The sequence below is a fragment of the Heptranchias perlo genome, chromosome X, assembly GCF_035084215.1.
Source record: "Heptranchias perlo isolate sHepPer1 chromosome X, sHepPer1.hap1, whole genome shotgun sequence".
Classification (NCBI taxonomy): Eukaryota; Metazoa; Chordata; class Chondrichthyes; order Hexanchiformes; family Hexanchidae; genus Heptranchias; species Heptranchias perlo.
Window position 1 is genome coordinate 21542796 of NC_090370.1, and position 9231 is coordinate 21552026.

General features: G+C 47.1%; 1 long non-coding RNA gene across 1 annotated transcript in view; it reads left to right on the forward strand.

Moving 5' to 3' along the window:
* Positions 1 to 8862, forward strand: part of LOC137307037 (uncharacterized) — a 44423-nt gene extending 35561 nt beyond the window's left edge. Inside the window, exon 3 of the long non-coding RNA XR_010959000.1 lies at positions 8704 to 8862. This is a non-coding gene — a long non-coding RNA (uncharacterized lncRNA). The remainder of the gene's footprint in view (positions 1 to 8703) is intronic.
* The last annotated feature ends 369 nt before the right edge of the window (positions 8863 to 9231 follow it).

Genomic DNA, 9231 nt, shown 5'->3' on the forward strand with positions numbered 1-9231 from the left:
TGAGTATTGATGCTGTCGCAGCGATGCCGTCATCGTGGGGGATACTGGTGTATAGTGCCGAGACGTCCATCGTGGTGAGAAGTGTTCCTGGTTCAACTGGTCCGTGGGTACTGAGTTTTTGTAGGAAGTCTGTAGTGTCACGACAGAAGCTGGGGGTTCCCTGTACGATGGGTTTCAGGATGCCCTCGATGTATCCAGAGAGGTTCTCACACAGGGTTCCGTTGCCTGATACGATGGGACGTCCGGGTGTGTTGGCTTTGTGTATCTTTGGGAGGCAGTAGAAGTCTCCCACGCGGGGATTACGTGGGATGAGAATGCGTAGGATGCTTTGAAGGTCTGGATCGAAGGTCTTGATCAGTTTGTTGAGCTGGTGGGTGTGTTCTTTGGTCGGATCTGCGGGTAACCGTCTGTAGTGTTCCTGGTTGTCCAGTTGTCGGTATGCTTCTTTGCAATAGTCTGTTCTGTTCTGTATGACTATGGCTCCTCCTTTGTCCGCTGGTTTGATGACGATGTTGCGGTTGGTCTTGAGAGCATTGATGGCGTTGCGTTGTGCTCGGGTGACATTCTGGACTGTCTTCTGAGTGCGGCTGATGAATCTGGCATTGACGCATTTCCTGACAGCTTGAGCATACATGTCCAGCTGAGGGCAGCGACCCTCCGGAGGAGTCCAGTTTGACTCTTTCCTCTTCGGTTGCTGTACCGCGGATCCCTCTGTCTGCTGTTCCGGATCGTCGATTGTCTCATTGGGTTCGCTGCTGAAATCTTGGGGTTTGTGGTAGAATTCCCGGAGCCTCATTCTCCTGATGAATTCCTCTGTGTCCGCCGCGAGACTAGTGGGGTCCATTTTGGTAGTGGGGCAGAAATTGAGCCCTCGGCTGAGAACTTCGATTTCGTCTGGTTGAAGGGTGTGGTCGGATAAATTGACAATAGACTTCCCTGTGGTTGCAACCGTGGTACCAGGGGAAGCTTGGTCGTTGCTGGTGGTGATGCCGAGTTTCTCAAGCTTCCTGCTCTTGGTTTTCATGTAGGCAGCGTAGTTCCGTTGCCTCGTCTGTTTGGCGGTATAACGTAGCTGGTCTGCTGTGTCCTGAGTACAGGTTGAGAGTATGGACTCTATCTTGGTTTCGAGGTTGTGGCGTCTGCTGTAGAGTTGGTGTATGAGATGGTTGCGGAGTGTGCGAGAGGTACGGCGGCAGAGTCTCTCAGCGTAATCCGAGTTGTATGTGGACTTGAGTGGGTTCGTGATCTGGAGTCCTTTCGGGATCTTGTCTGCTTTCTTGCAGCTCTGTAAAAACTTGATGTCTGTGTCTAAATGCGCGATCTTCTTGGATATCCTTTCCACTGTGAGCCGGCAGTTTGTGGTGTCGATGGTAGTCATGATGTGGAGATGCCGGTGATGGACTGGGGTTGACAATTGTAAACAATTTTACAACACCAAGTTATAGTCCAGCAATTTTATTTTAAATTCACAAGCTTTCGGAGATTTTCTCCTTCCTCAGGCAAATGTTTCAAGATCTCCTTGAAGCCTACGCATTTATACATATTGAACAATAATAAATGGTGTTTACAGACTGCCCCTGCAACTGCCCGTTGCCAAGGCAATCACCGTGTTCAGACAGAGAGGTGTTACCTGCAGAACCTCCGAATACACATTCAATAAAAAAACAAACAGGGAAAAAAAACAGAGAAAAAAAACACAGAGAGAGGCAGAAACATCCGGAAGGCAGAGAGAGCCAGCAAATGACCCATTATATTAAAAACAGATAACATTTGTTCGCTGGTGGGGTAACGTGTAGCGTGACATGAACCCAAGATCCCGGTTGAGGCCGTCCTCATGGGTGCGGAACTTGGCTATCAATTTCTGCTCGACGATTTTGCGTTGTCGTGTGTCTCGAAGGCCGCCTTGGAGTACGCTTACCCGAAGGTCGGTGGATGAATGTCCATGACTGCTGAAGTGTTCCCCGACTGGGAGGGAACCCTCCTGTTTGGCGATTGTTGCGCGGTGTCCGTTCATCCGTTGTCGCAGCGTCTGCATGGTCTCGCCAATGTACCATGCTCTGGGGCATCCTTTCCTGCAACGTATGAGGTAGACAACGTTGGCTGAGTCACAGGAGTATGAACCATGCACCTGGTGGGTGGTGTCATCTCGTGTGATGGTGGTATCTGTGTCGATGATCTGGCATGTCTTGCAGAGGTTACCGTGGCAGGGTTGTGTGGCGTCGTGGACGCTGTTCTCTTGAAAGCTAGGTAGTTTGCTGCGAACGATGGTCTGTTTGAGGTTGGGTGGCTGTTTAAAGGCGAGTAGTGGAGGTGTGGGGATGGCCATAGCGAGGTGTTTGTCCTCATTGATGACATGTTGAAGGCTGCGGAGAACATGGCGTAGTTTCTCCGCTCCGGGGAAGTACTGGACGACAAAGGGTACTCTGTTGGTTGCGTCCCGTGTTAGTCTCCTGAGGAGGTCTATGCGATTTTTTGCTGTGGCCCGTCGGAACTGTCGATCGATGAGTCGAGCGTCATATCCCGTTCTTACTAGGGCGTCTTTCAGCGTCTGTAGGTGTCCATCGCGTTCCTCCTCGTCTGAGCAGACCCTGTGTATTCGCAGGGCCTGTCCATAGGGGATGGCCTCTTTGACGAGGTTAGGGTGGAAGCTGGAAAAGTGGAGCATCGTGAGGTTGTCCGTGGGCTTGCGGTAGAGTGAGGTGCTGAGGTGCCCGTCTTTGATGGAGATTCGTGTGTCCAAGAAAGAAACTGATTCTGAGGAGTAGTCCATGGTGAGCTTGATGGTGGGATGGAACTTGTTGATGTTATCGTGTAGTCTCTTTAGTGATTCCTTGCCGTGGGTCCATAGAAAGAAAATGTCGTCGATGTATCTGGTGTATAGTGTTGCTTGGAGGTCCTGTGCAGTGAAGAAGTCCTGCTCGAACTTGTGCATGAAAATGTTGGCGTATTGGGGTGCGAATTTGGTCCCCATGGCTGTTCCGTGTGTTTGGGTAAAGAACTGGTTATCGAAGGTGAAGACATTGTGATCCAGGATGAAGCGGATGAGTTGTAGGATGGCTTCCGGAGATTGGCTGTTGTTGGTGTTGAGTATTGATGCTGTCGCAGCGATGCCGTCATCGTGGGGGATACTGGTGTATAGTGCCGAGACGTCCATCGTGGTGAGAGGTAACACCTCTCTGTCTGAACACGGTGATTGCCTTGGCAACGGGCAGTTGCAGGGGCAGTCTGTAAACACCATTTATTATTGTTCAATATGTATAAATGCGTAGGCTTCAAGGAGATCTTGAAACATTTGCCTGAGGAAGGAGAAAATCTCCGAAAGCTTGTGAATTTAAAATAAAATTGCTGGACTATAACTTGGTGTTGTAAAATTGTTTACAATTGTCAACCCCAGTCCATCACCGGCATCTCCACATCATGACTACCATCGACACCACAAACTGCCGGCTCACAGTGGAAAGGATATCCAAGAAGATCGCGCATTTAGACACAGACATCAAGTTTTTACAGAGCTGCAAGAAAGCAGACAAGATCCCGAAAGGACTCCAGATCACGAACCCACTCAAGTCCACATACAACTCGGATTACGCTGAGAGACTCTGCCGCCGTACCTCTCGCACACTCCGCAACCATCTCATACACCAACTCTACAGCAGACGCCACAACCTCGAAACCAAGATAGAGTCCATACTCTCAACCTGTACTCAGGACACAGCAGACCAGCTACGTTATACCGCCAAACAGACGAGGCAACGGAACTACGCTGCCTACATGAAAACCAAGAGCAGGAAGCTTGAGAAACTCGGCATCACCACCAGCAACGACCAAGCTTCCCCTGGTACCACGGTTGCAACCACAGGGAAGTCTATTGTCAATTTATCCGACCACACCCTTCAACCAGACGAAATCGAAGTTCTCAGCCGAGGGCTCAATTTCTGCCCCACTACCAAAATGGACCCCACTAGTCTCGCGGCGGACACAGAGGAATTCATCAGGAGAATGAGGCTCCGGGAATTCTACCACAAACCCCAAGATTTCAGCAGCGAACCCAATGAGACAATCGACGATCCGGAACAGCAGACAGAGGGATCCGCGGTACAGCAACCGAAGAGGAAAGAGTCAAACTGGACTCCTCCGGAGGGTCGCTGCCCTCAGCTGGACATGTATGCTCAAGCTGTCAGGAAATGCGTCAATGCCAGATTCATCAGCCGCACTCAGAAGACAGTCCAGAATGTCACCCGAGCACAACGCAACGCCATCAATGCTCTCAAGACCAACCGCAACATCGTCATCAAACCAGCGGACAAAGGAGGAGCCATAGTCATACAGAACAGAACAGACTATTGCAAAGAAGCATACCGACAACTGGACAACCAGGAACACTACAGACGGTTACCCGCAGATCCGACCAAAGAACACACCCACCAGCTCAACAAACTGATCAAGACCTTCGATCCAGACCTTCAAAGCATCCTACGCATTCTCATCCCACGTAATCCCCGCGTGGGAGACTTCTACTGCCTCCCAAAGATACACAAAGCCAACACACCCGGACGTCCCATCGTATCAGGCAACGGAACCCTGTGTGAGAACCTCTCTGGATACATCGAGGGCATCCTGAAACCCATCGTACAGGGAACCCCCAGCTTCTGTCGTGACACTACAGACTTCCTACAAAAACTCAGTACCCACGGACCAGTTGAACCAGGAACACTTCTCACCACGATGGACGTCTCGGCACTATACACCAGTATCCCCCACGATGACGGCATCGCTGCGACAGCATCAATACTCAACACCAACAACAGCCAATCTCCGGAAGCCATCCTACAACTCATCCGCTTCATCCTGGATCACAATGTCTTCACCTTCGATAACCAGTTCTTTACCCAAACACACGGAACAGCCATGGGGACCAAATTCGCACCCCAATACGCCAACATTTTCATGCACAAGTTCGAGCAGGACTTCTTCACTGCACAAGACCTCCAACCAACACTATACACCAGATACATCGACGACATTTTCTTTCTATGGACCCACGGCAAGGAATCACTAAAGAGACTACACGATAACATCAACAAGTTCCATCCCACCATCAAGCTCACCATGGACTACTCCTCAGAATCAGTTTCTTTCTTGGACACACGAATCTCCATCAAAGACGGGCACCTCAGCACCTCACTCTACCGCAAGCCCAGGGACAACCTCACGATGCTCCACTTTTCCAGCTTCCACCCTAACCACGTCAAAGAGGCCATCCCCTATGGACAGGCCCTGCGAATACACAGGGTCTGCTCAGACGAGGAGGAACGCGATGGACACCTACAGACGCTGAAAGACGCCCTAGTAAGAACGGGATATGACGCTCGACTCATCGATCGACAGTTCCGACGGGCCACAGCAAAAAATCGCATAGACCTCCTCAGGAGACTAACACGGGACGCAACCAACAGAGTACCCTTTGTCGTCCAGTACTTCCCCGGAGCGGAGAAACTACGCCATGTTCTCCGCAGCCTTCAACATGTCATCAATGAGGACAAACACCTCGCTATGGCCATCCCCACACCTCCACTACTCGCCTTTAAACAGCCACCCAACCTCAAACAGACCATCGTTCGCAGCAAACTACCTAGCTTTCAAGAGAACAGCGTCCACGACGCCACACAACCCTGCCACGGTAACCTCTGCAAGACATGCCAGATCATCGACACAGATACCACCATCACACGAGATGACACCACCCACCAGGTGCATGGTTCATACTCCTGTGACTCAGCCAACGTTGTCTACCTCATACGTTGCAGGAAAGGATGCCCCAGAGCATGGTACATTGGCGAGACCATGCAGACGCTGCGACAACGGATGAACGGACACCGCGCAACAATCGCCAAACAGGAGGGTTCCCTCCCAGTCGGGGAACACTTCAGCAGTCATGGACATTCATCCACCGACCTTCGGGTAAGCGTACTCCAAGGCGGCCTTCGAGACACACGACAACGCAAAATCGTCGAGCAGAAATTGATAGCCAAGTTCCGCACCCATGAGGACGGCCTCAACCGGGATCTTGGGTTCATGTCACGCTACACGTTACCCCACCAGCGAACAAATGTTATCTGTTTTTAATATAATGGGTCATTTGCTGGCTCTCTCTGCCTTCCGGATGTTTCTGCCTCTCTCTGTGTTTTTTTTCTCTGTTTTTTTTCCCTGTTTGTTTTTTTATTGAATGTGTATTCGGAGGTTCTGCAGGTAACACCTCTCTGTCTGAACACGGTGATTGCCTTGGCAACGGGCAGTTGCAGGGGCAGTCTGTAAACACCATTTATTATTGTTCAATATGTATAAATGCGTAGGCTTCAAGGAGATCTTGAAACATTTGCCTGAGGAAGGAGAAAATCTCCGAAAGCTTGTGAATTTAAAATAAAATTGCTGGACTATAACTTGGTGTTGTAAAATTGTTTACAATTGTCAACCCCAGTCCATCACCGGCATCTCCACATCATTGTTGTACAGATTAGTGATGTTTCATTCCCCTGTTATACATTGTTGTAGAGATTAGTGATGTTTCATTCCCGTGTTATACATTGTTGTAGAGATTAGTGATGTTTCATTCCCGTGTTATACATTGTTGTGGAGATTAATGATGTTTCAAGCCAATTTCATACATTGATGTAGAGATTAGAGATATTTCAGGCTCACGATAAACATTGCTGGATAGATTACAATTGTTTCAAGCCTATGTTACACATTGTTGTAGCGATTACACATTTTCATGCCAATGCTGAACATTCTTGTACTGATTGCAGATGTTTCAGGCCTGTGTTACAGTTTGTTGTAGAGATTATACCTTTTCAAGCCTATGCTGCACATTGTTCTAGCGATTACAGGTTTCCCGTGCCGATGCTACACATTGTTGAGAGATTGCAGATGTTTCAGGCCTATGTTACGCATTTTTCTAGAAATTAGTGATATTCCAGGTCTATTTTGTACATTGTTGCAGAGATTAGAGATGTTTTGGGCCTATATTACACATCTTTGTAGAGATTACAGATGTTTCAGAACCAAGTTACTCATTGTTGTCGAGGTTAGAGATTTTTCGGGCCATGTTATACATTGTTGCGAAGATTTCAGATTTTCTTATTCCATGTTGCACATTTCTACAATTAATAGATGTGTTTCAGGCCTGTGTTGCACATTGTTGCAGAGATTAGAGATATTTTTGCCCTATGTTATATATTATTAGAGATTAGAAATGTTTCAGGCCTGTTTCAAATATTGCTGCAGAGACGAGAGGTGTTTCTGGCCCATGTTACACATTTTTGTTGAGATTTTTGTCATGAAAAGAGATGTTTCACGCCTATGTTGCACATTGTTGTAGCGTTTGCAGATGTCCCAGGCCTTTGTTACATAATGTTGTGGAGATGACAGATATTTCAGGTCCATGTTGCAGATTTTTTGCAATGAATAGAGGTCGTCAGGCCTATGTTACACATTGTTGTAGAAATTCGTGATGTTTCAGTCCCAAGTTATACATTGTTGCAAAAATTACAGCTATTTCTGACCTATGTTACGGGTTGTTGTAGAGATTAGATTTGTTTCATGCCTATGTTATACATTGTTGCAGAGATTGTAGGTGTTTCAGGCTTAAGTCAGACATTGCTGCAGAGATTTGAAATGTTTCCTGTCTATGTTATACATTGTGGTAGAGACTAGATATGTTTCAGTCTTGTGTTCCTCATTGTTCTTTAAACGACAAATGTTTCAGGTCCATGTTATATATTGTTGTGAAGATTACAATGTTTCATATCTATGTTGCTCATCTTTGCAATGAGCTGAGGTATTTCATGGCTATGTTACAGATTGTTGCAGAGATTAGAGATGTTTCAGGTTGACGATACAAACTGTTGTTGAGATTAGAGGTGTTTCAGCCCTATTTTATACATTGATGGAGAGATTAGACATGTTTCAGGCCTAATTTATACATTGTTGTGGAGATTAGATATATTTGAGGCTTATGTTGTACACTGTTAGAACGATTACAGATGCTTCATGCCTATGTTACACTTTGTTGTCGCGATTGCATATGTTTCAGGTCTATGTTACGCATTTTTCTAGAAATTAGACTTGTTCCAGGTCTATTATATACATTGTTGTAGAGGTTAGAAATGTATCAGGCCTATGCACACATCGTTGCAGAGATTAGAGATGTTCCAGTCCCATTGTGGTAGAGATTAGAGATGTGGTTACTCATTGTGATAGAGATTAGAGACTTTTCGGGCCCATGCGACACATTGTTGCAGCGATGACAGATTGTTCTGGCACATGTTATACATTGCTGCGAAGAGTGATGAAGTTTCAGGCTATGTTGCACATTTCTGTAATTAATGGATGGGCTTCAGGCTTATGTAACACTTGTTGCAGAGATCAGAGATGTTTCTGCCCTGTTGCAGAATATTGCTGAGATTAGAAATGTTCCAGGCCTATTTCATATATTGCTGCAGAGACGAGAGTTGTTTCTGGCCCATGTTACACCTTTTTGTTGAGATTTTTGCAATGAATAGAGATGTCTCAGGCCTATGTCGCACATTGTTGTAGCGATTGCAGATGTTCCAGGCCTTTGTTACATAATGTTGTAGCGATGACAGATGTTTCAACCCATGTTGCACATTTTTGCAATGAATACACGTGTTTCTGTCCTACCAGGTCTTGCGGACCTCAAGTGTCCACAGCGGTAGAACTGCAACTGAAGCCCGCAGCAAAGAGCACACAGCACAGGTAAGCTTTCCCATTCCTTGACAGAACAGAATCACCACTTCCCTTCGGGCTTGAACTTGCAGGTTAACGGGAGTCCCCTGGGAAATAGTGGACAGTTTAAACTCCGGTCGTTGTCATACATTTCCTTGTAAAATAAGTTTCTCAGTGGCGTAGAAGCACAAAGAGTCCGAGAGATATCGATTCATAAATTATTAAATGTGGCAATGCTCCAACAACAAGAACTTACATTCATATCATGCCCTTAACGTCCCAAGGCACTTAACGGGAGTGTTACCAAACAAAATTTGAAAAGGACCCACATAAGGAGATAGGTGACCAAATGTCTGGTCAAATAGATAGGTTTAAAGGAGTGTCCGTGAGGAAGAGAGAGAGGTAGAGAGGCGGAGAAGTTTAGGGAGGGAATTCCAGAGATGAGGGCCGAGGCAGGTCAACAAGGCCATAGAAAGTGCAAACAAA